The sequence below is a fragment of the Mesoplodon bidens genome, assembly GCF_964165515.1.
Source record: "Mesoplodon bidens genome assembly, contig: HAP1_SCAFFOLD_103, whole genome shotgun sequence".
Classification (NCBI taxonomy): Eukaryota; Metazoa; Chordata; class Mammalia; order Artiodactyla; family Ziphiidae; genus Mesoplodon; species Mesoplodon bidens.
Window position 1 is genome coordinate 934,368 of NW_027672700.1, and position 27,828 is coordinate 962,195.

The 27,828-nt window shown below is 38.3% G+C and overlaps 1 protein-coding gene and 1 pseudogene across 7 annotated transcripts in view; both read left to right on the forward strand.

Annotated features, from left to right (window-relative positions):
• The first annotated feature begins 240 nt into the window (after positions 1–240).
• LOC308609817 (centrosomal protein of 78 kDa-like) overlaps positions 241–27,828 on the forward strand; it is a 405,903-nt pseudogene continuing 378,315 nt past the window's right edge. Inside the window, exons 1-3 of the transcript in view lie at positions 241–270; positions 423–826; positions 3,926–4,098. The product of the transcript in view is annotated as a centrosomal protein of 78 kDa-like (transcript). The remainder of the gene's footprint in view (positions 271–422; positions 827–3,925; positions 4,099–27,828) is intronic.
• The window catches only part of LOC308609797 (uncharacterized protein), a 258,883-nt gene continuing 249,978 nt past the window's right edge, over positions 18,924–27,828 (forward strand). For all 6 annotated transcript variants that reach the window (XR_014014347.1, XR_014014348.1, XR_014014349.1 and 3 more), the window contains exon 1: positions 18,924–19,157. The gene's annotated coding sequence lies outside the window, so the exon portion shown is untranslated. The remainder of the gene's footprint in view (positions 19,158–27,828) is intronic.

Genomic DNA, 27,828 nt, shown 5'->3' on the forward strand with positions numbered 1-27,828 from the left:
CAGGCAGACGTTCACTCAGCCTTTCGTGTGTCCCTCACGGAATACACGCTCTCTCCTGGGCGGGGGGAGCACAGACACTTACGGGAGTTTACTTTTCAAATGCGTTGATACAACCAGGTCTCACTTTTGTTTGGATGAGTCAGCAAACGCTTTTTGGAAGCCCCAAAGTCTCCACACCTCCAACGTTTCGCACTGCCTTAGTCTCAGAGCTCAAGCCCCTACTCTTCAGGCCGCGTCACCATGGGAGACAGGGCTGCATGCGGACGTGACGCACGGCGAGCGTGCTGACGTCCTCGAGCCCCGCCCCCACGGTCCCGCCCGCTGACTTAAACGGCAGCCCCGCGGCGTGGAGGGCGTAGATGCGTGCGCCAACACCAGGCCCTGCGGGGTCTCCGGAGCGCGGCATGGGGGGGTTGGCGTAGCTGGGGCCCGTGGCCCTATGTCTTCTGGCTGCGACGCCGGTCCTGCGCACGCTGCGGGGCCGCAGCCGCCGGGCGGTGGGCGCCCGAGGGGCCGGGAGGCGAGCCGGGGCCCCCAGGCGGGTGTGGGCATCATGTCCGCAGCCAGCGTCCCCGAGGCCGCGCTCGGGCCATGATCCCTTGGTGAAGCTGCGCCGGGACGGCGTGGCCGATATCTTTCCGCGCTCTGAGGACCTGTGCACGCTGCAGGACTCGGTGCCTCTGCCCTCCGTGCGTGCTTCCCTACAGGAGGGCCTGCTGGACTTAAGGCTGACCGCCTCCGCGGGGTGCACTGGGCGCCGCTCCTGAGCACCCGCTGCCCCTGATCTGTATCCAGAGCTTCTTCCAGCCACGGCGTGTCGAGACAGGTTTGTACTTCCCGCTTCCAGGGCCCCTCGTGTGGGCGCTGAGAAGCGGGGTTTTAAATGGTGCAAGGTGGAGGGTGGGCACTAGAACCAGTGCCCAGTGACCGGGTGTGCATGCACTAGACAGGGCGTGTGGCCTAGGACTCCTGCCAGCTCGGTGACCCCGGCCGAGTGCCTTAAGGCTTCAAGGTCTCAGTGTTCTCATCTGTAGCGTGGGCTTAACAGGACCCAGTCTCTGTGGCGGTTACAAGGATGCACTGTGTTAATGCTTCTAGACTCTACAAAGTAGAACACTTAGCACAGTTTGGAGCATCGTTAATTGTTGCACAGATGTTACCTGGTCTGTTGAATGACTTTGCCTGGTACACACCAAAGCGATTAGGAAATGGATATATCCCAGCTTCATTTCCTTTCCATTAAAACAGGGCTCAGGAAAGAAAAAATCTGTTTTTCAGTAGTCGTATCATATAGTGGAAAGAGCACTGGTGTGAAGGCAGCCTAGGGTTTGAATTCCAGGGCTTATGCTGTCTGTGGCCTGGGCAGGTTTCTTTTGCACTACAATCCCCACACTTGTAAAATGACATTAATAACCACTCTTTCTGTGGGTTCTTAGAATGAATTAAGCAGGTTATGTGTGTAAAGTAGCCTGGCACTTGAATGAGTTGTCAGAACCAAGGGCTGCTGGAGAGGATGCTTCTGCCCTAGGTAATCTTCCCTTCTACTGGGCAGCAAGTAAACACAAGCACAGTAGTCAGTACTCTGGAAGAAGTGAGTTCTGGTGCTATAGAGCACAGAATCTCTTTTTTCTTTAATTTAATTTTTATTTTATATTGGAGGATAGTTGATGTACAATATTGTGTTAGTTTCAGGCGTACAGTAAAGTGATTCCGTTATACATGTATCCATTCCTTTTCAGATTCTTTTCCCGTACAGTTTGTTCCAGGCTATGGAGTAGAGTTCCCTGTGCTGTGCAGTAGGTCCTTGTTGATGATCTATTTGATATAGAGTCGTGTGTCTATGTTAATGCCAAAGTCCTAATGTATCCCCCCCCACCTTTCCCCTTTGCAGAGCACAGAATCTTGGAAGGGAAAGTTCAGGGTAGGCTTCTTGGAGGAGGTGCCATCCTTTCTAAGGATATGTAGAAGCTACTGGGGTGGCAGGAGGGAGCAGTGTGTGTCAAAGTTTGAGAAATATAAGAAAATATGGCAAAACTAAGGTATAGGACTGGAACTCAGGGTTTGGGAAAGAAATGAGAGTTGATACTGGAAACCTAGTGGGGCCCAACAGAACGGGGCCTTGTTTGTCCTGTCAGAAGTTTAGATGTTTATCCTGAAGGCTGTGGGAAACCCTAAAGAACAGTGAGATGGACTTCTGGTTTAGAGACTTACTCGGACCTCCATGTGCAAGGCACTTGATTGGGTGCAGGGTGAATTGTAATCTAAGCTTCCCACTTAAGTTATAAAAGGTTGGACTGGAATTTGCAGATCTGAGAGAGGATGGGTGGGGCCTGGTGACCAGTTAGAAAAGAGAGGGCAGCAAGCGTGGGTGACAGTTTACAGCTGCATCTTTTTGAGAGATACAGAGCACAGTAGGAAGGTATTGGGGGTGGGGAGAGGATTTTACTTCATCTTCAGTGCTTTAGAGGGGCCTGGTAGACAGGTCTGGGCCCAAGGTTCAGATCTGGGCTTTTGGGGAGGAGAGGTGTTTGAAGGCATGGTAGAGACTTAGGTTATCCACAAGAAGATCCAAAGAATCATAGGTCTGAGAGATTTTTAAGTGGGTATATTTGAGGATGTTTATAAGCTGTGAGAAAGTAGCCAGCAGAGGAAGGGTGTAAAGATCTAGGACAGGAAATGATTGTTCATTTGATTTTGAAAAGCTGAATACTTATCGTGTGCCTGGCCCTTTTCTAGGATCTGGGGTTCACACCATCTGTTATCTCTTCTGCAAGGATAGTTCAACTCCTCCCCTGGTGAAGAGAAGCCAGATTATTCTTTGCGTCCCATTCAGGTATAAGAACTGTTCTGTACCTCTGAAGGGACTTTACTTAACCAGAGTAATAAGTTAGAAATCAAAAGAAATTAGAGCTGGAAGGGACCTTAGAGGCCACTGTACTTAATTTTGCCTGATATTTGACATTGAATGTAAGAAAAATTTATTGTAGAGCCCATTCTCTTCAGAGTTCCTTCACTGAACTTTCTTTATGTCTTGCATCCAGTGGGTCTATCTTGTAAATTTTGGCCTCCTCCTAAATTTGCTTCTTCATCCACATTACATTTTGCCCAGACTATGGCAGAAACTCCTGGGTGGTTTCACGGCCCCTGGTCTCAGTTCCTCTAAGTTCATCTGCCTACTCGGGTTGAGTGATCTTCTAACACGACAAGATATGCCTAAAATAATGCTGCTAATGGCTTGCCCACACAGAGTTAGTGCATACTAGCCGCCCAGCGTGTGCTCTGCACAGAGGCCTGTAATCTGAACTGTGCTTTGCCAAGCCTCCTGGGGCTCTTTGGCCTTGAGGAAGGGGAGCTTTTTGTGATCACTCCCTTTATCTAATTGGTCCTTCAGCAGCGGGGCGCCTTTTTCTAATCAGCGGAGGCACCCTTACTCAGCCAGTGGTAGCCCCAGGCCTCATCACCTGTGGGATACAAGCCATGCTCTCTCCCAGGCTTGCTTGGGCCAACATCTCTATTTTTATTTCTGTCTCTTCTCACACTTGGACCCCTGGTCTTTAGTCATCCCCACCTGCAGTATTTACAGTGCCCAGCAGGTGTCAGGCTTGAGTGTCTTTGCACAGGTGCTCCCTGTGCAGTTAATGCACCTCCTACTCTAACTCTGCATAGCCTCATCTTTCTAGACTGTACTTCAGGGTTATCATGAAGCCGTCACTTAGATATAACTTTTGGCCTCCATAGTCACTTCTGTGCTTAAAGGTTATGGTTCTTTATCTCATGTGATTGAAATTTTGAGTTTATAGATCTTCCTCCTTAATGAGGCTTTAAGGACAGGAGTCATTTCTAATCCTTAGCACAGAGCAGATGCTTTTTAACGGTGATAAAATGTATGGTTTAAATGACTCATTTTACAATAATTTTGCTGTAGCTTCCGATAGAAATAAAGTTTCCAGATGTTGTGTTCCTGCAATAAGAAATAAAGATGTGACCTTCCAGTTGTGTAAAGCCCATCAATGCTGTGTAAGTGCATCGGGTGCGCTAAGGAACGTGGAGCCAAGTGGGCTAGTTGTGAGAGAGAGAGACTTAACTATGTTAACAAAGGTAAGCCTTCATTGTGTCCTGCCAACATTTGATAGTTGCTTTTGGGCAAACTAAAGCAATAAAATTTTAAACTGTTCCTCCCCATTAAAGGGGTTGAATATTTGGCCACTTTGGTGCACCTGTGTCTTGTGAATTGTCCAATTGGAGATGGAGGTTTAGAAAGTGAGTTTCAGTCTTGTTTCAGTCTCTTCCCATCAGACTGGTCTCGTGATTTCCTACACACCATGTTACTTCCTGTCTACCTTTCCTTGGTGTTGTTCATGCCTGGATTGTCTCCTGTACCTGCTCAAACCTTGGTCCATTCTCATTTGTACCATGGAAGTTTGTCATGCCGGATACTGTCAGAACTAATTTTACTTAAGTTTGTGTTAAGGTGCAAAGCACACGTTTTGTATATTATCTGTTTTTTGTGTTTGTTTATATTTTTATGGTTTCTCTTCAAGAAATATTATGAGTAGGGAAATAACAAGATGTAAAGAGCAAAAAAGTCATCATTCTCTTTTAAGTTGTTAGAACATCTACCTGCAATCATAATGCACTGTGGTATGTGTTAAAATAGGAAATATATGTCATGTCCCGTAGGAGCAGGAAAGTCAGTGGTGTTAGTGTGTGTCATGGAAGTAATCACTAAGCAGGTGACTGCTGGTTGGGGTCCTGAAACATTAGTGTGTGTTCCCTGTGTCCAGTAGTGGTCTGGAGAGGTCAGGAAGCCTGCCTTTCAATTTGAGGGAACAGAGGGTTTGAGGTCCTCTCTGTTCTATTGCTCTAGTATAGTATACTTCATAGCAGCTCATAAAATACTGTGTTTATAGTTGATATTTAAATCGCTGATTGATCATCAAGATTGGGATGTATCATTGGAAATGAAAATAGGAAGAGTCTTATGCTTTTTAGGTTTTTCCTTTTTTCCCGATGTCTCAGAAGGCTCTTTGACGGGGGACTTTTTATTCTCCCATACAATTCCATGAATACTTATACCCTGGCACTTACTTTAATGTCATTTTCAATTTATAAATGTCTCTGAAACACATACTGTAAACTATTTGAGGGTAATGACCATGGCCATTGATGACACATCTTAAATGTGCATCGTGTTAATGTTTGAGTGTCAGGTGGTCTACCATCAGTGCTTCCTTCTTTCACCCAGTTTTCTTCCTCATTTCCTTCTCCAAATTTGTCTCATTTTTCTACTCTCCCTTTTGCTTCTCTATTCTTGCTTTCTCTTTCCCATTGCATGTGTCATTCTTCTTCTTCTTCTTTTTCTTCTCCTTCTGACTTCATTATTATGGCCAACCAAAACCTTTTCCAGGATTGTCTCTATCTTCCTTTCCTCTTCATTGCCATCCACAAACTCTTAGAGAATATTCTTGCTTGACTCCCTTACTTCCTAGCATACCTATGTACTTCCTGATCACTTTAGAACATTGAAAAGGGTTGGAATTTTTAAAAATAGGTAATTATAATCAGTCTTCTTTCACCTCTGGCATAAGACTCTTCTTCCTCAATCTGACCATTCTTAAATCTAGAAGTACTCCAGCTCATTGGTCTCCCTTACCCCCATGTTTAGGCCAAAGAACTTGTGAAACCTTAGCCCTGTTTAATACTTGAATTTATCAAAACATAAGAGGGCTAATTCTGCCTAAGGGCACCAAAGAAGAATAAAGATGCCACAAATAAATGTTTAGTCCAGATTTATAATGGACTCGTAAGTGCCTATTTGAGTGCTAACCGTTAACTCACTTGAACACCAGGGAGGTCATGACACAAACTAACATGTTAATTGTAAAGACACTTCACTTCACCATTCCTCAATGTAGCTGATAAACTGCATCCAGTTAGCTTAAATAACATGAATGATGAATTTCCCTGTGTATATAAATTGGGAGTTTCTAAAGTTTTCTTTTTCCCTTTGTACAACTACTGACTGCCACCTCGCTTGGTCAGTGCAATAGGAAATGATGACTAAGAAACACATTGTCTCAATATCAGTGGACATAATGTCCTAGTAGTCTATAAAAATCTCAAAATTCTTAATCTAAAAGGTAGGTCTGCCAATCTTATATCCTTTTCCTTTGTTAATATAAGTATCCAATCTATGAAGGTCTCAGTTTCCTTACTTAGAATATGAGGTGGATAGATTTGCTAATATCTAGGGACCTTTCCAATTTTAATATTCCCTAGTTATAAGGGCTGAGCCAAATACAATTGGCTCCCTTAATCATTAACCTCGCTCATGATGAAAGTTATCAGCAAGTTCTACTTGTAAGAGATCAAACATTCATATCCATGTATATTGTAGCACATTGACTTTTACAGAACTCCAAGTAACACAACATAGTTACATTCATAGACTTAAGGTCACTGTGGTATACTTTACAATTTTTCTTTTCCCTAGGAAGGAAATGTAGATCCCTAGGAAGGGATTTCTTTCTCTGCCTTTCAGTAATGTAAGCCTTTTATTATCTCTTGGATCCTAAAAATGGGTAGGGTTTTGGCAGGTGGAGCTTAGGACAGACATTCCAGGTGACAGGGACAACAGGAGAAAGGGCAGAAGGAAGAATGGATTTTCAGAAAGACTTGATATCTTACATGATGAGAGCAGCGTTTCACAATCTCTGTCCTGCAGAACACTGGTTTTAGATGATGTTAATGTAGTTACAGGACAGAAGCATTTGGGAAGAACTGTACTCTACATCCCGACATGAAATTCAAGTTTCACTTTGTTTCATTACATACTCTGAAAAGTTTTGGAGGAAGGAATTGATTTATTTTTGTTTAATTCAGTCTTACTCACAGTTACTTGACAAACCTATATTCAGCTGATGGGACTGTATTTTGTGAAAGGCCAATCGGAGAAATGGTGAGATGGAGCTTAGGCTATTTCTCTGTTGGGACAGGCATGTGATTATTTTTCTTATAATTCTTTACTGTTTGTCCTAACAACTGTTACTTTGCAGGCGTCAGTTTTTTTGTTGTTTTTTTTTACATCTTTATTAGAGTATAATTGCTTTACAGTTTTGTGTTAGTTTCTGCTGTGTAACACAGTGAATCAGCTATATGCATACATATATCCCCAGGATTCAGTTTTAAGCCCTCTGTTTTTATCTGAGTTATTGGGACTCTTAGAAAGCTCAGCAGTCCTGGAGTCTTCTTCTCTGATGTAGTTTCCAGAAGCTCCTGGCACTTACCACTATTTCCTCTTGATTCTTTTCCTCCGACTTCAGACTTCTTACAATTATGAGCTGATGGTTTTCTCAGCCTCTAGTGTCAAAACCAGCTACCTCACTCATCTTCATTGTCTCAGTTACAAGGTGCAATATTTCCCATGTTTATATGTGTCAAAATATAAGTCAGGGATTGATACATAGCATATGCGTAATAAAAATTGTATTTCTTTTTTTTCTTTGTTCAAAGGTATCCAAACACTGGCCAACTTCTTAAATTGAAAGTAGAGTGATCTAACTTATTCAGCTCATCCAACCATCAAAGTTGAATATTTGTCTTTTTTCTTACACATATTTCTTATATTCCAATTGTGACATTCTAGAGCACAGTGAGTACATTTATAACTTATTACTGCATTACTACCTTGGCTATTCCTTGACCAAAATTTACTTCATACAACTGACAGCCTAATTAACCTACTAGAGTTTTTTTTTAATGTACGCATATATTAAAAAAACTCTAGTAGGTTAACTGCATTGCGAATAACTGAATTTTTACATCTCTATGCACCCATGTATCCAACACCAGATCAAGATATTATAAAATATTTCTAACACCCTACACGGTTCTCTGTTACTTCTTTCTGTTCCATACTCTCCCAGGGCAACACCTAAGCTGACCTCTATCACCATATATGACATACGTGGAAACACACAGTGTGTATTCTTTGGTATCTGGCCTCTGGTTACATATCATTGTATCAGTAGTTTATTCTTTTATTGTGTTTTCCTGATTTTTTTAAACCTAGACATTCATACAGTGTCAAAGTACCACTGAGTTCTTCATATTATTTTGCTGACCTCCATCTTCAGGGGCTTTCTACAGTCTTCCATGTGTCTTTGCACCTACTTTCTCTTCCGTCTAATTATGTTTCATTTAACCAACCTCAGCCAGCCTTCCTCCATATTCCCCAACACGTAGCACTCCTGTGTTCAGCTTTTTTTTTTTTTTTGTCCCCTATTCCATAAGCCCTTTGTGCCATTCCTGACACTGTGCCTGTTCCCTGCCCGGAAGGCCTGTTCCCTACCCTCTGTATACTTGTTCAAGACTCAGTTTAAATGCTACCTGTTCTGAGAAGTCTTCTCAGAAGGAGCCAGTACTTTTTGGAATCCTTCTTTAATGAAATCCCATAGCAAGTGTAATCTGTCCTCCCTGATCTGGTAATTAATTATCCATTGTTCCTATCATATAGTGTTTGTTTTCCTTGTGTGCTGTTATTATTTACTGAAGCAGATTACAGTGACTTGAACCAGGAACTGGGTCATTTTCCTCTTCATTTTAGTGCAAGTTTCTGTGATATGAAGTTAAACTCTTTTTCCCTCACTTCCCATTCACCCTCAGCAGTTGTTAAACATGAAGTACAAGTGAAACTTATTGGTTAACAGGCTTTTGTGGTCCTTGGTTCTGGTCCCTAGGTCTAAGCTGCACTTCTGTAGTGCTAATTTGACTGATTTCTTATTGTCACATAACTCAGGCATTAACTAAATCCTTACAAATTTAGCTACATATAAGATAGTATTAAAAAAACCCAGTGGATATCAAAAGTTTTGGCCTGGAGGAGAGTGTTGTATGAGTCCTAGTTTGGTGGGGCTCACACTTAATGATCGAGCCTTCCAGTATTCCACTGTAAGTAAGAAAGAGGTATGCAAATATATGGTTAATATTTAACAGTGTTGATAAGAAAGAGAAGAGAGAAAGGGACGACAGATACTTTGAGGGCCTTTTGGAATTCATGAACAATTATGATTGGATGAGGAAAAAGAAGAACCGAGGGCTAACCTCCCACAAGTGAAGTCAGGAAAGAGAGAAGGGCTCATCTGGTATGCAGGTAGAGAGGTTTGACCTACAGAATCTTAGAAAACCTCAACAATCTGAGCAGCGTTTGCAAGAGGCAAACTAAAGGGCTAACAAAAGTCTGCAAAAGTCTCACACAAAGAACTCTGTCATGGTGTTCATCATCTAGCTAATCCTAACATGCAGACATTTATGAGAGTAAAGTCTGGTCTTTACCAGAGTGGGTTTCTTATTTGGGCAACTGGGTCAAATGAAGAAAGGCAGGTGTAGGCTGCCAGAGTAATAAATAAGGAGAGGAAAAACAAAAAGAATGAGACATATGATTCATCAGTGATTTCCCCCCAGTATTCTTAGCCTCCAGCTTATCTCCATCTTACTGCTAACACAGGAACTAGACCGAACAGTGAGGTAAAAGGTCTCTACAGAAACTGAGGTAATATAGAAAATAAAAAAATAAAACATAAAATTGTCAATTTTCTTCCTAGGGGTAATTGAGATGGTAGTTCAATAATAACATAAGATCAGGTGAAGTCTAAAGAAATTTTAGAAAAGCTGGATAAAGTAAGAAAACATCTGTTCGCTGCCATCTGAATGTTAGAGAGACACCAAGACGTGGGCCAAGTTGTGGAGAGAAGGGAAACACATACACAAGCTTGACATTTGGTGCAGCTTTTCTCCTTTGGGCATTTGCTGATTCAAATCTACAGCCTACGAACTGAAAAGCCAAGGAGTTCAAAAGACTCTAACCACAGAAGCCAATGGGCAACAGCTCAAGCTAAAGGCAACAACTAATGGAATGACAAGCTAAGTGTATCTTTAGTCTCACAGGGCTGTGGGAAACATTACATTTAAAGCCTAACAAATACAAGGGTAGTTGGGAATAGGGAGAATCCAAACTTTCACATGGTAATCCCAAAGGGCAACACCCGTAGAGGAAGGACAAGACAGGAATAGACCAACCTTCACACAGACTGAAAAACGGCTTTGAATGAGCTCAAACTGAGAATGGACTAAGGTTACCAGTCCCTATAGTAACTGTCTGCCATGGGCCAAAGTAAATCTTCTGAAGAGAAAGATAACAACATCCAGAATGTGGAGGTATCTTTATAGTTTCCTAAAATAAGTTAAGCCCAATTTTAGTATAAAAAATAATTGGACATAACCAGGAAAAAGACTAAATGATCAAAAGTTCAAAAAAAGAAAGAAAGAAAAAAGACAACATAAATAGACATAGGAGGACAAGAGTTAGCAGGCCTTGGTTAAAAAAAAAAAACAACAAAACTACTATGGTTAAACAAAGAAAATAGACACATGGCAAATAAGCATATGAAAAGATGCTACACATTCCATGTCATCAGTGAATTTTGAATTAGAACGATAATGAGATACCACTACACACCTATTTAAATGGCTAAAATCCCCAAACTGAAATACCGAAGTTGGTGATGATGCAGAACAATTGGAATTCTCATTTGTGGCTAGCGGGATACTTGGCAGTTTCTTACAAAATAAACGTACTTTTACCATACAGTGATCTAGTAATCCTGCTCTTTGGTATTTACCCATAGGAACTGAAAAGTTATGAAAGTAAGAGCCTTTACAGTGAGAAAATTCTATGATTCTATGGTTTTTCAACTCATTAATTTGTGTAGTTCATCCATTTTACTCATTGTATACACTTAAGTATATTGTTCCTTGAAATGGCCATTCAGAGTTGTTTCCTGTGCCACACACTATGAATGTTAGGGTTGGTCCTGTGTAAATCTTGCCCCCATTGATTTAGTATTATCCCTAAACAAGCAACTTTCTTCCATAAGGAAACAAAAAAGAGGTTCAGAAATGTCCAAACTAAGTTTTTATAAAACTGTGTTATCAAATCTTATTTATCAAAAAACTTCAAACTTAGCAGTATGAGTTCCCATATACCCTTTACTCAGCTTCCCCAAATGTTAACATTTTATATTACTAGAGTATAATTATTAAAAGCAAAAAGTTCACATTGTCACAATGCTACTAATGATTTATAGACTCGTATTCAAATATTGCCTATTGTCTTGCGGTCCAGATTCAAATCTAGGATCCCTTATTGCATTTGCTTGTCATATCTCCCCATTCTTCTCTAATCTAGGATAGTTCCTCAGTCTTTTTTTGTCTGTTATGACCTTGAAGTAATGGAAAATCTTAGCCAGTCATTTTGTAGAATTTTTCTCAAATAGGGTTTGTTTGATATTTTCTCATGGTTAGACTGAGGATATGTATTTCTTGACAAGAACACTTCAGGAGAGATATTATGCCATTTTCAGTACATATTAGAGGTACAAACAAATCTGTATGTCTCACTACTGGGGATGCTAACTTTGATGACTTAGTTATAATGATAGCTGCAAAATCACTATTTTTCTCTTTGTAATTATTTGAGATTGTTGAAATATTCTGCTTCTTGTTTAATTTTCCCATACAAATTTTAGCATCCATCAATAATTTTTGACTCCACGCATTACTGTGGTGTTTGATGATTGTTCATTTTCTATCCCCATCATTCCCTCTACATTTATTAACTATAATTTGAGTATAAGAAAGAGCTGTTCTTCTCCTTCATTTATGTATTTATCTGGTTATTTGTTCATATATATACATACATCAGTGTGAACTTGTGGATAATTATTTTATTCTACAGGTTAAAATTTATTACTATCATTAATTGTTTTGTTTCTCAAAGTGTTCCATATTTGGTCACTGGTACTCCTTCCAGCTGTCTCCTATATTTTTCCTACATGGCCATACAATTTTTGGAGTAATATCTTACTTTCTGACACCACAAAATGCTCCAGACCCATCTTTTACTTTCCTCTGTCTCAGCCTTGAATCAGTCACTTCTCCATGGAGTTCTTGTTCCTTGCATTAATAATGGTATTCAGAAACCAGAATCTTGGTATGAGGTGGATTTATCACTATCCAAGCTACCTCATTGTGTTTTCAGCAGAGAGAGCTAAAAATATATATACGAATACATAAAAATATACAAGTATCTCTATTTTCATATTATCTATCTGGGTGTGTGTGTATATACACACACGTGTGCATGCACACACATTATCATCTGTCTATCTACATATATATATATAAAACTTCAAATTGATATATGAATTCAAATTGATACCTTGATTCCAATCCAACAGCACAGGGTTTATTCTAGCCTCCCTTACCCTTTCCTTATTTGTCACTCTTTAACAGTTAGAAACCTGATTCTCATTATTTGCAGTCTATTCATTTGCTCAATTCTGGAATACACATAAAATATTTAAAAATCATTAACCTGTACACGTGTGAAAAATAAATTTACTAACAAGTTCAATATTTGTGTACATTTCTTTTTGTCTTTAGCTTTTCAGTATATACTGTGCATGGTTAATTACAGTATATTAAAATACTGTTTTCCAAAGTTACTTAGGTTAGCTCTTTCCCACCTCCTTCAGTGTGTTTTTTTTCTTCTGCAGTGTGAGAAAATCTAGTACTTTGTGTTCAACTCAGACTACCAAACCAGAAGTTCTAGCAGAAAAGGTGATAATCCATATGTGCAATGAGATCCCCAGGTGATTCTTTTCATTGGAGAAATATGAGGAACACTGCTTGACGTCTCTACAACTAAGATGTCTAAAATGAAACTTCAATGATTCCTTCTTCCAAACTTTTCCATCCTGCAAATCTTTTCTTCCTCAGTGAATGGTGCCATGATTCACACAAAAAGTAACTCCATGCAAAAACCTGGGAATGATCCTCAGTTCCTTCCTTTTGTTCACTTTCTGCATAGACTGCATCATTAGGTCCTCTGGAATCTCATCTCTCTCTCTCTCATCACATATATAATGTTTCTCTTCATCTTCATTGCCACCGTCTTAGCCACTACCATTTCTCCTTTGCTCTACTTGAACAGCCTAGTATCTACACAACTATCTTTTCATTTAATTGCTTTCTCTTGCATCTAAGATAAAGTCAAAATCCTTAGCCTTATAGATTCTGGCCTTGCCTTTTCTTGTAAGTTGTATTTTCATACTTATAAGTACAGGCACATTCTCACACACACACACACACGTATAGTTGGTATTGTTAGTTTAGGTTTTGTTTGCCCTCCCATCCTAGCATGAGAAAATTAAGAAACAAAGTCAAACCAAAAAAAACACTTTAAAAATAAATTTGAATAATATCCTTTCCCTCCAGAACATTTCTCTAAAGCAGTATTATCATTAATGGCAGTACAGACCAGAATTTTTTCCCTTAGACATAAAGGCATGGTGAAGAAGTCTCATTAAAAACTGGAATCTAAGCTTTCAATGTCAAATTCTGTCTCTAATCTTCTGCAGTAAGCCCTAATGATTAAAGTATAGGAATCTGAATCAGAGGTCTGGTTTAGTATAATCTTTTTTGTAATAAGCTTTGTACCTTAGACAAGTCATTTATCTCTCCATTCCTTTATTTCTTCATTTATAAACGGAGATGTTAAGAGTATTGATATTCAAGGCTAATGAAAAAAGAATGCATCTAAGTACTGTATCAAACACTTTAAAAAGTAACCAGTTCAGGTTCTCTGCCCATTTTTAAATTGGAATATCTGGGGTTTTTTGATATTAAATTGTATGATTTCTTTAGATAATTTGGATATTAACTCCTTATCAGATATATCATTTGAAAAAATCTTTCATTCAGTAAGTTACCTTTTCATTTTGTGATGGTTTTCTCCTCTCTGCAAAAGCTTTTCAGTTTGATATAATGACACTTGTTTAATTTTACTTCTGTTGGCCATGCCTGAGGAGATAGACCCCCCAAAAATATTGCTAAGATCGATGTCAATGTATTTTTCCTAGGGGTTTTATGGTTTCAGGTCTTAAATGTGAGTCTTTAATCCATTTTAAATTTATTTATTTATTTATTTATTTATTTTTTTTTGCTGTACGCGGGCCTCTCACTGCTGTGGCCTCTCCCGTTGCGGAGCACAGGCTCCGGACACACAGGCTCCGCGGCCATGGCTCGCGGGCCCAGCCGCTGCGCGGCATGTGGGATCTTCCGGGATAGGGGCACGAACCCGTGTCCCCTGCATCGGCAGGCGGACTCTCAACCACTGCGCCACCAGGGAAGCCCTAAATTTATTTTTATATATGGTATAAGGAAATAATTCAGTTTCACTCTTTTGCAGGTAGTTGTCCAATTTTCCTAACACCATTTATTGTCTTTATTTCATTGTATGTTCTTGCCTCCTTTGTTGCAGATTAATTGATCACATAACTGTGGGTTCATTTCTGGGCTCTCTAGTCCACTGACCTATGTGTCTGTTGTTATGCTAATACCATACTGTTTTGATTACTATAGCTTTGTAGTATAGTCTGAGATCAGTGCATGTCATACCACCAGGTTTGTTTTTCTTTCTCAATATAGCTTTGGTTATTGGAGGTTTTTTGTTTGTTTGGATGATTCTATACAAATTTTAGGATTATTCTAATTCTGTGAAAAATACCATTGGTATTTTGATAGGGGTTACATTGCTTTGGGAATACATACAAATGACCAAAAGACACATGAAAAGATGCTCAATATCACTAATCATCTGGGAAATGCAAATCAAAACCACAGTGAGATATCACCTTACACCTGTCAGAATGGCCGTCATCCAAAAGGGAACCCTTGTGCACTGTTAGTGGGAATGTAAATTGGTGCAGCCACTATGGAAAACAGTACAGAGGTTCCCCCAAATGTTAAAAATAGAATTACCATATGATCCAACAATTCAACTTCTGAGTATCTATCCAAAGAAAACAAAAACACTAATAAGAAAGGATGTATGCACCCCTCTGTTCATTGGAGCATTACTTATACTAGCCAAGATATGGAAGAAACTAGTGTCCATAAATAGATGAATGGATAAAGAAGATGTGGTGTCTATATACACACATATATAATGAAATATTACTTAGTCCTAAAAAAGAATGAAATATCTTCACTTGCAACAACATGGATTAACCTAGAGTACTAGGTGTGCTAAGTGAAATAAGTCAGACAGAGAAGAACAAATACTGTATGATTTCACTTATATGTGAAATCTAAAAAAGAAAACAAAAGAGAAACAAACTTGTAGATACAGAGAACAAACTGGTGATTACTAGAGGGGAAGGGGGATGGGGACTGAGAGAAATAAGTGAAGGGTATTAAGTGGTACAAATTTCCAGTTATAAAATAAATGTCTTGGGGATGCAATCTACTGCATAAGGAATATAGTCAATAATACTGTAATAATTTTGTATGGTGATATATGGTTACTAGACTTATCATGGTGACCAATTCAAATGTATTCAGATGTTGGATCACTATGTTGAACACTTGAAACTAACATAATATTGTATGTCAACTCTACTTCAATAAAAAGTGACCAGTTAACATTAATTGGTATTATAATTACATTTTCTCTTCATAAAGGCACATTTTATTGATTTTTTCATTATAAAGTATAAAAGTACCTTTTACTTTCAAGATGAGTTCTAAGATTACTTGTTAATGTTAATATGGTAATTTAAAATACGTCTAGATATAATTTAATTTTAATTGCCTAACACAAATATGTCTGATATTCACCATTATGAGTTCAAACCTTTTAGTAAAGATGTCAAATGAGTCACCAAAACATTTTTGTTTATTGCCTCTCATTGAACCCTAAATGCTAACAAGACTTTTTGTTGGAATGAGGGATCAACATTTTATACTCTTTAAGAACTAATGCCATAGCTGTTTTATTTTTATAAATAAAGCTCTTTCCGTTTACTTTGTAGTGTACAATTTTTGACTGGCCTGGAAAGAGAAAAATTATTCTTTGGGCTGACAAAAATGATAAAGAGGCTCATTGCTGATGAAGGGAAGAAGACAAAGAAGAATAGAGAATGAAGGATTAGTTCCTCTTTCAAAAGGGGGTAAGATACTAGAGCTTTCTGCAGGGAAACTGAAGCACACCTTTCTTTCTGAGATTTGAAAGGAAGAGATGCCCTACATTTAAATATCTAGAGTATATCTTCCATTTAAAAATGAACCTAGCTAATCATCCAGTGAGGAAGAAAAGAGTAAAATAGCCTTTGATCAAGTCCTTTCTGTGGTGTTAAATGCAACGAATTATAATGAATATCACATATCTAATGAGTTCAAGAATTCCCCTTGGCAGAATTGGTCTGTCCTTTACAAAAAAGAGAGTTCAAGTGAGTTATTTGCATTTGGTAGGGAAGCTCTACTGTCTAAATCATACTCATTTAAAGGTGAAGTTCAGGGCTTCCCTGGTGGCGCAGTGGTTGAGAGTCCGCCTGCCAATGCAGAGGACACGGGTTCGTGCCCCGGTTTGGGAAGATCCCACATGCCGCGGAGCGGCTAGACCCGTGAGCCATGGCCGCTGAGCCTGCGTGTCCGGAGCCTGTGCTCTGCAACGGGAGAGGCCACAACAGTGAGAGGCCCGCGTACCGAAAAAAATAAAAGGTCCAGTTCAAAGTCTGCCATAATTTGTTATTATATATGTAATTTTTGAAAGTAATATACAGTTATATATGTATATAACATCAACAAGAAAGTGACCCACTTTAGAGTCAAGAAAATATATAGGTGAAGTGTAAAAGGGTTGGAATAGATATACCATAACAGTAACAACAAAACAAAACAAGACAACAACAAAAAAACTGGAGTGGCTAAGAAAATATCAGAAAAAAATATATTTTAAGATGAAAATTTTTACTAGAGACAAAGATATTTTAAAATGATAAAAGGATTATACCATCTAGAATGTATAATAATTATAAACTTATGTGCACCTAACAACAGAACTTCAAAATACAATGAAGCAAAATTGGCACAACGGAAAAGAGAAACAGACAGTTCTACAATAATAGTTGGATACTTTAATACCTTTCTTTCAATAGCAGAACAGACAGAAGATCAACAAGAAAATAAAAAAACTTGCACAACATTATCAATCAACTAGACCTAACAGCCATCTATAAAACATTCCACCCAACAGCATCAGAATATACATTGTTTTCAAATGCACATGGATATACTATATGCTAGGCCATAAAACAAATTTCAGTACATTTTAAAGGATATAAACAATACAAAGAGTGCTCTCAGATGACAACAGAATGCAATAAGAAATCGTTAACAGAAATTTGTTGAAAATCACAAATGGAAATTATACAATATATTCCTAAATAATTCATGGGTCAAGTAAGAACTCATAAGGGGAATTAGAAATAATTTGAGATGAATTAAAATGAAAGTATAACATATTACTACTTGATTGGTCGCACATAGTCTTTTGAAAAGCAGAAGGGTTAGACAAAGAGATCTAAATTAATTAAAAAATCATTTATTATTCTGGGAATACAAAGAACTGGGCTTAGTCTCAGTTTTGCCTTTCTTTATCTTTGTGTCTGTTGATCATCTTGGAATAGTCATTACATAGTCAGAATACAGTTGCCATCTCAGGAATCAAATACTGTTATCTCTAGGGCTACCATAACAAGATACCACAAACTTGTTAGCTTAAAAGAACAGAAATTTATTTTATCACAGCTCTAGAGGCCAGAAGATCAAACTCAGAGTGTTGAGAGGGCCATGTTCTTTCTGACACCTCAAGGGGAGGATCCTTCTTTGTCCTAACCAGATTCTGGTGGTGGCCATCAATCACTGGTGTTGGCAGTTTTTGATTTGCAGCTGCATCACTCTGGTCTCTTCCACTGTTGTCACATGGAATTGTCTCTGTGTGTTTCTGTCTCTGGAAACAATTTAAATAGAAATTTGTATTTTAAAAAAACAAACTGTTGATTACTATGCTCTATTTAGATAGTTCCTCTAACCCACCCACCTCCATTTCCCCATATGTATTTGAGAAGGAAAGAGGAACTCCTGTGAGCTATCATTTTGGAAAAAATCAATGATACCGTGTTTTACTAGAGATGCCTCTTATCTAAAATATTTGAATTAAAAATAAAATCTGGGGAAATTGTCACCCAGTTTCCCTCTTCTAGAGGCATGATCTAAATGATAGGCAGCAGAATATTTTATAGCCATGAGGTTTGCTGACATTATTGATTTGATCCAGAATCTGTATTTTCTCTCTAAAGAAAACAGTATTCTCTCTTTCCTTTCTTTAATTTATAATGTTGATGTCTTAAGATTATTGTCAGAGAGGATGCTTGTAGTTCAAATGATTTGGCTGTATTTCACCAGTATTATTACAAGCTAGTCAAACAATGGCTGGGCTCCAGTATAGACCTCGGTCCCTTTGTTCCACTGGGATACGGATGTGAAAGCCACTGTTGCCTTATATTCCAAAGACCAAATAAATAAAACAAATAAACACAAAAAAACAAGTAAATGAAACTGTCTTAAAACCAACTCTCTTTTCTTCCTCATCCATGTTAATTCTCTTCTACCTAAAATTACTTCCTGGAAGTGATTCTTATGTTTCTTAGAGCCTCTTTATGTATATATCCACACTAATGCATATAAAACTGTTCCTTGTAGATCTTTTACTTTTTCCATTTGAAGAATTATTTTCACATGTCATATAGAGTTTATCCATTGCATTTTTCCTGTGTATTTGAGCATCATAGGAAGATAAATTCTACTCTTGAAAATGTTAACTGGTGACTGAGACACAGAAAGCTATTCTTCTTACCATTTTTCAATAGTGAGTAGTAGATTCTGTAGGGTGGAATTTTAAGATGTAAGTATACTGTTTTTCTATACTCCAATTACGTTCCCCTTATCATAGAAATTGACCAGTGAAGTGTGCTGCTGACTTTTCAGAATCCATGTACATACAATCCATTAAGTTATTAGATATAACGTTGGTCAGAAAAGCATACTGTGAAATGTTGCTTTTATTTAAACTCCCACTATTTTCACTCCATGGTTTCAAGATTTGACTTCTTTATTGCCCTCTGGTAGTGGGCTCTGTGAACTGCATATTTACGGGTCTGGAGCACATATCTTCCCGGAGGTATTCAACTCCTCAGGTACAAGCTAAAGAGTAGATGATAAGAAGCATTCATATTTATTAAAACTAATTAAGAATATCAGTAGCCTGACTGTTGTTTCTAAAAATATAAACTATTTATCCTTCTGTTGTCAAACAAGCATATTTCATGAAAAGAAGTATAAATCCTTTTTTGCTTGCAATAAAAGAACAATAATTGAAGGTATTCTTCATTTGGACCAAATACCTTCTCTGAAAATATAAGTTAAAATAGGAGTTGAACTTTTGCAAAATACTCTTTAGTAAATAAAACTCCACATATAATTTCAAATTATCATTGAATTTTACCTTAAATTTAAATATCTATATTGACTTAAGTGCTGTCCTCTGTAATTTCGGATGATTCCCTCCTTTATATCTTCTTCCTCTCTTCAACAAATAAAATACATATGAATGCCTAACATGAGGTAGGGTATTCTCTGTGAAATAATGATGTTGGTATACTTGATTTTGACTTAGCAGAGGGATTGAGCCTCTGTGTTGGTGAATTCTCCCCAGATGGTGCGTGGGGAGAGGGTCAGGCATGTCTCTGTGCTCCTGAAGTTTTCTCTGTGAAACTGTCAACCTCCAATATCAGAAATAACTTCCTTCGTCAGAAGGGATTTTCAGACATTAAAAGTTTTCTCTTAAAGTGCAAGTATTTTTAAAATCTATAAAATATAGGGCATTATACATTTTCTTTAGTTACTACAAGCTGAACTTTAACTGAGAAGACTGGGGACTCCATGTATGTGTACATTCATGCATGCATGCATGTTTGTGTGTTACACGTGTGTGTGTGTGTGTGTGTGTGTGTGTGTAGGTCTACTGAGGATACAGAACATATTCTGCACAGAGCCGTGGTATATCAGAAGGGAAAAGAGTATAAAGAGTATAAAGGACCAGCTTCACCTGCTTAATTTGTCCCCTGACCTGGTGTCGTCTTATTTTCCACCATCCTTTGCTGATCTGTGTACTAAATACCCAGGGTTCCTGGGTACCCCCAGGTACCTCTGTAAGTTTTACAAGCCTATCAATATCCCATGTACAGTGGATGGAACCTGGACTTTTTGCCCATATAGTTTTCCTTTCCCTCAGAGTTTTCGTCTGAGCTATGTCATGGGGTAGGTACTGTTGTGAAAATTTGTGCTCACTTGTTAAATAGAAACTACTCATTTAACTGTTTAAACAAATAAACAGTATCTTGAGTCAGTTGCACGGCACCTCCAGTCTCCACAAAGCAGAGTTACTTTGGGACAGGAAGTTCTTTTAGTTTCCCCTTAAATCAAAATACAAAGTTATTGAGCAATTCTAGGACCAACCCTATAGTTGCAAACTTGGGAAGAGCTCACAGGATTCTGTAATTGTTTGTTTACCCCCTTACTGGGACAGCAAATAGCTCAATAGTTCTTATACTGAAGTCAAAAGGAAGAATAATACCGGAACAAAATCTGCATTTAACGTCTACGTCTTATTTTTATTTTCTCTTGGCACATAGTAGGTAACTGTTAAATGTTCTCTTGATAAATATTAAAAACACACAAGATACTTCATATACTAGGGGTCATAAAATTTCAACTTTTCTTTTGGTGTAGGGGTTGATGATGAAAAGTTTGGAAACTTCTGATCCATGTTAATGTTCCTGCTTTGAGAACTGCAGGGCGCAGCTTTTAGATGGAAAAAGTTGCCAAGAGGACCAGAAGTAGAATAAAGACATTTATGTAATTCTTCCTTATAATTTCATTTATTGGTTTTCAGCATCTAACTTTGAAAAGTTGCCTGAGGCTGCCTAGGGTCTGCAATAAGGATCACAGCTGTGCTGTCCTACCCCCTCCCCACACGTGGGAGCAGAGCCTTCCCAGCAGTGCTAATAGAGCCCCATGGCTTTCCGCCCACCTCGGTACTGCTCAAAGCAGTGGCTTTTTTCTACCAGCCTCACCCTTCTCCATGTAAATCTTTTTCTTCTTTCCAGTTTTATTGAGATATAATTGACATGTAACACTGTATAAGTTTAAGGTGTACAACATCATAATTTGATACATGTATATATTGCAAAATGATTATACCACAATAAGGTTAATTAACACACCCATGACCTTACACAATTAATTACCTTTTGTGTGTGTGTGTGTGTGTGTGTGTGTGATGAGAACATGTAAGATCTACTATCTCAGAAACTTTTGAGTATGCAATAGAGTGTTGTTAACTATAGTCACCATGCTGTACATCAGACTCCCAGGATTTATTCATCTTACAACTGGAAGGTTATACCCTTTGACCAACAACTCCCCATTTCCTCCACTCCCCAGCCCTTGACGGCCACCATTCTACTCGGTTTCTGTGAGAGCAGCGTTTTTAGATTACACGTAAAAGTGAGATTATGCAGTGTTTGTCTTTCTCTCTCTGACGCATTTCACTTAGCATAATGCCCTCAAGGTTCATCGAAGTTGTTGCAAATGGCAAGATTCCCTTATTTTTTAAGGCTGAATAACATTCCATTCTACATATGTGCCATATTTTCTTTATTCATTTGTCTGTCAATGGACACTATAGAAACAGAAACTCACTCAGTTCCTACAAGTGTCCAAGGTAACAATAGACAAAATATGGATGTTGGTGGGTGTAAATCCAGGCAGTAGGTTAGACTACATCCCACAGGCAGGAAGACCACTATTTTAGGAGGAGCTGCTTTGAATATGAATCAAATAATAATTGATTTATATATCACCAGTTCAGAACTAACTCATCTGTTTTAGACACCTCACCATAGATATGAAATGAGAATGAGTGGAAAAGGAGGCTTCTGAAGGCAAACAGTCATAAAACCCATTATTATTCTGTAAAAAGGAGACTATACAGTCTTACCTTTAGAATCTCAAATCAAAGAAAGACATGTAGCAGCCTCAGTAGGGTATAATCACAACAGAAAAAATACAAGCAGAAGGCAGAGGAAAAAGAAGTGCCATTTGGTATGGGAATAACTAGCTCTGTATGTCTCAAAAGCCTCCTATAAACATGTCTGGGTGTCAATACAGTGTAATAATTAATATCCATAAACCCTGAGTCTTAAGAAAAAAGAACTGTATCTTTTGCTTTCTTTTAGAAAGGGACAGAAAGGTAACTATATTTGCTTTAATAAATACAGAGACTTGGTGCACTTAAATATTTGATCAACTAATTTTAAAAATGTTTCTTACAGCATACATCATTTTCTGATGAAACGGGTAAAATAAGGTTCTAGGGTGTGAGGAGGGCATGAGGTATTATACACATTTTCTTTTCTGTCCTTTTGTAGCTGAATATCCTTTTCCAGGCCTAAAGAAGTAGTAAAATTATGGATCTAAGATTGAATAAAAGGTTTCATAGACATATTTTACATATATGCCATTAGATTTCCACAGAGTTATTTCAGGCTGCTGACAGGCTGCTTGCTTGAGCTGAGACCCCTCTAAACAAAGCCCAGGAAGAAACTAACAACTGTGAAAGCCAACTTATTTCTTCTGTGAGTAACTTGGCTGCAGAGCAGACTAATGACGCCTTTAACCACACTGTTTGAACTCTTTGTCCTTATCTGGGAATCACTATTCTGAAAGTAGAGAAGGGGACTAGGGAAGTTAAAAGAGACAAAAGATGTAAATATGGTCTCTTTGCAGAATCTCAGAGGTCAGGCAACAGTTCTACCTCAGGTGCAGCCTGAATGCTAGTCTCCACCTGGAGTGAATCACTGAAGGATCATTTCTCAGCACATAGTCAGTGTTTGTTAAATTTTCATATTATTTTATCCCAGTGAATAATACTGATGAGGGATTTTGAAACTATTACATTCCGCCAAAGGACTTGATTTTGTAATGATACCAAACCTTGGAAAATAAAGGAAGTAGAGATTGGTGAATCCTTGACAAATTATTAGAGTTATAACTGATTGTTTCATAAGGAAAGATAGGGAATGGATCATTTAGGAACCTGAATGAATACTTTGAATCTCATCTATTTCTGTTAAAACTACAGGTTAGTTGAGCTCAAAAATTGTAGGTATAAAAATTGTGTTTTTTGGTAATAAAATTTGTTTTAACCCTTCTCTCAATTATGCATTTAAATGTTGACCAATTCACAAGTAACTGTTTACAGTCAATGGATTGGCAAGTGGCTTTGGGATCATTCATTTTATAGTCTGGGATTTCCAGTGTTATCTTTATTTTCCCATGTATACTCTATTTCATACATTTTATTAGCAGTAGTAGTAGAAATAGTAGTAGTAATATCATTATTATTTAGTTAGAGTAGAATTGTTTCTATAACTTCTTACGGTCAGACATATACTAAGCAACACACATTTTGAAAGCACTGGTGTTGGAGTAAATTCGATGTTGATGAGACTCGTCACTGCCCTTAAAGGAGCTTGTCTTCTAGTTGGAAAGATGTGACATATACAATAATCTGAGGCATTAAGTAAATACATGGGTCTGAGGGCAGAAGATCCTGAAGGAAGCAAGCTGCAAAGAACTCATTTTGAATCCTGGCATTCATATTGGCAGATCTCCTCACACCTTTTTAGGACAGTTATAGACAAAGCAAGTAGGACTGGAGAATACACTACAATGGCCAAAATAAGATTTCATGTCATTTCAGCCTAGGGGATTCTTTCTAGGCTTTGAGCATATGATAATTTAAATGCCACCTAAATAGTAAATTTACTTTAATGCTGACAATGTAGAAAAGATATTTTGCTGCAAAAGTATACACAGTAGTAACAAGTGGATTTTGGAAGAAACTAACATTTTGTCTTATACTGATACTACACTATTGCCCTAGACCTAGCAGCAGCCTTTACTCTTTGTTGTTTTCTTCTAAGACTAAAGAGCCTCTTTATTTTTTTCCACCAACAGATCTCAGAGCAATCTGAGTGCACTGGCCAGTTGGGACACAATTATCATTAGAATTTTTGGCTAGAGAAGAAAGCTCCTAATTTAAGAATGGCTTTTTGCCTTCTGAGAGCTCAGAAGAGCAAATTGCAAGCCATCTACATTTATAAAACATGTTTTAGTATGGAAAATTTCAAACATCTACAGAAGTAAAAAGAAAGAAGTAGAAACGTTCATCAATTGTTCTCATCAAATGTCCATTTCAGGCCAATACATTTTCTCTACACCCTCTCTGACTACTACCGCCATAATCCCCAGCAATTTTAAAGCAAATCCCAGATTTCTTTTTCTCAGTGAAAACGTCAGTATACACATTTCTAAAATGCAAGAACTGCCCTTTGTAAGCTCAACTATGTCATTATCACACATCCGCAAATAATAATAATTCCTTAATATCAAGAAATAGCCAGTCAGTTCATGTTTCCTTGATTGTCCTATACATGTATTTTTATTTTAATAACCATTATTTATTTGATTGCTGATCCAAACACAATTTCTTTTAAAGTATAGGTTTAAAAGAACTCAATTTGCTCATTTTTCTTGCAAGTGTTTGTCATTGAATTCAAAGCATTCATCCAGTAGGGTTCCCAACTGTCTGGATTATGCTGATTGCATCCCCTTTATGCTTATACATTTATCATGCTCCTTTGGCCCATGTATTTACTGTCAGTTGGTAGATAGATCTAGAGCACTGACATAATTCAGGTGTGATTTTTTGTCAAGTTTACTTCATAGATAATATTGATGAATTCCAAAAGGAACTATAAAGTGTCTGTCTTACTGTGATGTTGCAGCCATTAATGATCAATGTCTAGCTCCATTAATTTATTAAGGGTACCAAATGGTGATAGTCTACTAATTAGATTATTATTCATTTACTAGCTAGAACATTATTTCATCAAATACTTGGTTGCCCTGAGTTACAGTTTAATTAGGAAAGGAAGAATAAATGTTTCTTTTATTTTATTTACCAGTTTTACAAAAAAAGGAAAAAAACAGGAGAGAGAAAGGTTGACTGCAAAGTAGCTTCCGAAGATGACTAATGAGGCATTTTCTTTCTTTGTTGTTGTTTTCAGTGAGGTTGTTATAAATATCGATGCAGAGATTGTCCCCTCTTAGGTTCACGGATCCTGTTCAAGTTGGCTCCTGAGTCCTTTCCACACAACCACAGTAGTCTTTGAAGTCTTCCCAGCTCTCTTGTACGACAAGGTGTAACAGGAACATCTAGTTCGTTTCTTATGCTGGATTTGAAATCAGCTATTTCTCCAAGGAGGCATTATCCACTGTGTTTATTCAAACTTGTGTTCCTTCTAGTTTAACCTTCTCTCGAGACATGATTTTTTTAAACAAACTACTTACTGAATTTTTTCACCTTTTCAAATCTTGCTATTCTCCAATCACTTCATTTCTGATTTTTTCTAATTTCTTTTATGTTTTTCTTAAAACCAGTTTCTATTCCTTTTAAAATTTCTTTTACTTTTTCCGCAATATCAGGCAATAAATTTCATTTGTTCTGTGGACGTGTCTTTCTGTCACGTTTTCAGGATTTGCTGGAACTTTCTTTTCACCCTTCTTTTTTCTTTTTTTTCCTCACTGATTTTCTACAGGATGTGAATGGAATACTCTTCTGTCACTCATTTTTAAATGAAATAAGTTTCCACTTTAGGAGGGAATCATAGATCAGAATATAATTTCTAGCTTCAGAACTCCAGGGCTCACTATCTTCTATTATTTTCACAACATAATTTTTAAAAATGACCTTAAAATTTCTCAAATCTTCCTCCTCGGCCCTCCTCTGCCCATTTACCCAGGGCTCCTCTTTCTTGTCCTTGTTGAGTATGGGGACTTGTTCTGGAATGGTGCTTTGGTATGATAGGTGTCAAGGTTTCACAGACCCCAGAACACTTGGCATCCTCAGAACATTTCAAAGTTCTTGCACTCAGCTGCAAGGTGGAGCCTGCAACGTTCACTCCCGGTTTCTGTCGCTGTTCTCAATGAGTTTTTGTCTCAGTGAGTTCTTGAACCATAGTAACCTTTGGCTCTCCTGAAAGAGAGAGAGAGTCCTTCCCTCGTCTTCCTCCCACACACCTTGGGATACACATATGTAGGTCTTTTTCCTGTTGTTGATTTGTTCCTACCTGGCTGTATGTTGCAGTTAATGTGGACACCTTGTTGTAGATGTTGTCTGTGGGTTTTTGATCTTGCTATTCTAGATGCTTTTCTTTCTTCTTTGTGGGGGTGGGGGCTTGTGTATTTAGGGGAGGGGTGGCATATTCAGGGATAAAAATCTTCTCTGTAGCCACCATCATTTCCCCAGAATCCTCTGCCATTAATATTTAAAAGAAAATCATAGGAATCATTATCCGGATCCTTAGGATAATCATTACATTGTATCTGTCTTTTTTCCAGGCTTCAAGCTGCCTGTGGCTCCCCACGTTAGTATACTGACATGACTGGGCAATGCCTAATTTGACAGGTTCTTTCTGTACTACCTTCCTCCTAATCATGACAGTCTTGTACGCTATACGTAGTCTTCTTTACTGATAGGGAATTTAGAAAATACAGGAAGCCATGGGTTTAATAGCTGAAAGTGGAATTAATGTGTTATTTTTCTCAGGTAAAATATCATAAGACTCCTTAGGCCAAAGTTGTAAAATGAAATCGCAAATTTCCTGGAATCATTTTGCAAACGTGAATGCCCACATAAAGTACACTAGGACTTGAATCCAAGGAATAACACATTTTTAGAGCCTCCAGATTTATAAACTTAGTACAATTCTGCATTACTCCTTAAGGCAACTGAAGAAAATAATTTTGTGATCAAATAAATATTGATTTTATTAACATAGTTATTTTAAAAGTTTATAAAGCTTTTAAAAAATGTTAAGGCTCTGTCAGGCTCATCAGTTGTTATTTCTTTTCTAGAATCTTGGATAAAGGAACAGTCGTTTGAGGGGAAACATGGTATAAAATGGGAAGATAATCTAACAGTGAAGATAGTTATATCTCTTCCTGTGTGACGAACTACTCCTAAGCTTGGTGGTTTAAAACAACAGGCACTTTATCTCCTCACAATTTGTGAATCAGCAGAATGGGCTGGGATCCCCTGGGTGGATCTATCTTGCTTTCTCCTGAGGTGACTACTGAGGCTGCCATCATCTGGTTGCTGGACTGGGGCTGGTTGCTTTCACATGTCTGGCCATTGATGCTGGCTGTGGCCTGGGCCTATTCTCCACTAGGTTAGCCAGGCTTCCTAACATGTCAGGTTTCCATGAGGACAAGCCCTAAAGCACGAGTACTCTCCAAGCTTCAGCTCTTGATATGCCATTGGGCCAAAGCAAGTCATGTGACCAAACCCAGGTCAAGGTGGAACAAAACTACACAGGGTGAGAAAACGGGGGGGAGGGTCATTTTCACTGGGGGTCAGTAGTCTAACAAACTGCTGCAATAACTATATAAAGAAAAGCCCCCCGGAGGACAACTGGCAAAAAATAAATGTGTGCGGGGTGGGGTGGGGGTTTGGCATGGGGGGGAAAAGGCAGTAAGCAGGGGCTACCAAAATCTGAAGATTCTGGAATTTTTGGAAAATCCACTGGGATTACAGGAGTTATATAACCATGTTCTGACACCAGAAGAAAGGTCCCAGTTGAGCATCAGGGAAGTCTAGCGCTCTTCCTCCATCTCATCAATTTCCACATTTCTTTGACTCAGCATATTTGTAGAATGAATCATGACTTTCTATAAATTTTT